Source organism: Orycteropus afer, unplaced genomic scaffold (assembly GCF_000298275.1).
Source record: "Orycteropus afer afer isolate SDZICR_OR568_19922 unplaced genomic scaffold, OryAfe1.0 scaffold00624, whole genome shotgun sequence".
Taxonomy (NCBI): domain Eukaryota; kingdom Metazoa; phylum Chordata; class Mammalia; order Tubulidentata; family Orycteropodidae; genus Orycteropus; species Orycteropus afer.
Window position 1 is genome coordinate 898,923 of NW_006922211.1, and position 1,749 is coordinate 900,671.

Below are 1,749 nucleotides of genomic sequence, written 5' to 3' on the forward strand. Positions count from 1 at the left end.
AGGTTTTTCCACTAATTGGTGCCTAATCCACTTCTGTATAGTTCCTTTCAAAGCTCAGGGCTCCAGGATTATCTTCTGTATCTCTGTCAATTGTTTTTTCTTTTCTTTGTTGAAGAGGGTCTGTGTCGCTTGTCTGCCTATTCCTCCATCTTATGGGAAGTCTCTCCTGTTCATTCTTTATATGGCATAGTTTTATGTCTTTTGACCTTTCTGGTCACTACCATCTGGATGACTTTTCTGAGCACAACAAGCAGAAATGACTATATTATTCCAGGTGTAGGGTAACCAACATGTACTAGAAAAGGTTACTGATTTCATTTCTGACACTGTACTTCTTTTAAAGAGGCCTAAAAAAGAATTAGAGATAGGAACCATGTTTCCTAACTTTCACCTATCTCCCATCACACTTAACACTGCACTAGACATACTGCAGTAACTTTGCATATGTGTGTTGATTAATTGAGTGTACACAAGCTTGCACAGAACTAAATATAAAACCAGCCTAGGTTTAGTTTCTTGTACTGGATTACGTGTCCTGGACATACAGCTAATAAAACAAATCTGTTATAATCTTAAGTGACATATTTCAACAAACAGTGAAGAACTAAAATACTCTACACATAGGTACATAAGTTCTGAACTTTATGTAAAGGAACTTTGATGATCAAAAAACAGAATCTATCAACAGGGTCATATGTGCAGCATTTATGAAATAAGCTCAATCAATTATTTTCTGATGTTGATGAATGTCATGCCTATGTGAGTGAATAGATATTTGGGTTACAGAAATAACTATACACCCTCATTATGACTTGTTATAAGTAAGGCAAATAAGCCCTCTGTGTATTGGCCCAAGTTATTGATTTCTTCATAGTAAGCCATAATAACCCAAAAGCCTGCCAAGGCCAAACTCAAATTTATATACATCCAATTGTTTTTAAAACAACCCAAATAAGCAGATTTTTAACCACTTACAGTCTGCCTGCTTTGCATCTCCTGAAAAACTGCATGCAACATCTGCCAGCGCTAGATAAGAGAAAACCCTATAGCTGTAAGAACTCCCACCTGCATCTGTCCTTCAGAGTACTCTTACCCATAGAGTCCTCAACATGTTGTAGGAGGACATTATCATGATGAAAGAATTTAAGCCTCCCTCCTTTTTCCTCTTCCCCAGGGATTTTGTTTTGTTTTTCCCCTTCTTCCACATGCTTCTGGAAAACCTCCTGCTATAGGGAATCACCCTTGAATGTGGCTGTCAATGGATCAGCCCCAATAAATAGCCTGTGCAATGCTGTCTTGTGGTCATACTTCTTTTTTTGATCTATTCCAAATACCCTTGAACACATTACAAGGTTTAATTACCTGTCATTTCTGTGACTCTTAACTCCAAATCTACCTAAAATGACCGATTCAACTATGATTGAAGATCACAGAACAGAATCTCTTTACATGTGGATTAATAAAACCTTTTTTTAAAAGAAGCATCACTATAATCTTTAATATCAATGAGGTGTCTGCTCCAAAAAATAATGTACCTACAGGTTACATATTTCTGAATAAATATTGCTAAAGTAGAATTATATGGGTATTTTATGTGAAATACACATGAAGGAGAATGGAGACTTATAAGATATTACTCAAAGCTTTATTGGGCTTATTTAAAGACATTATTGTTATTATTTCATGCATTACATACTAGAAAAAAATTTCACCTCTTTTTCAATCAAATATACACTGAAAAACATCATA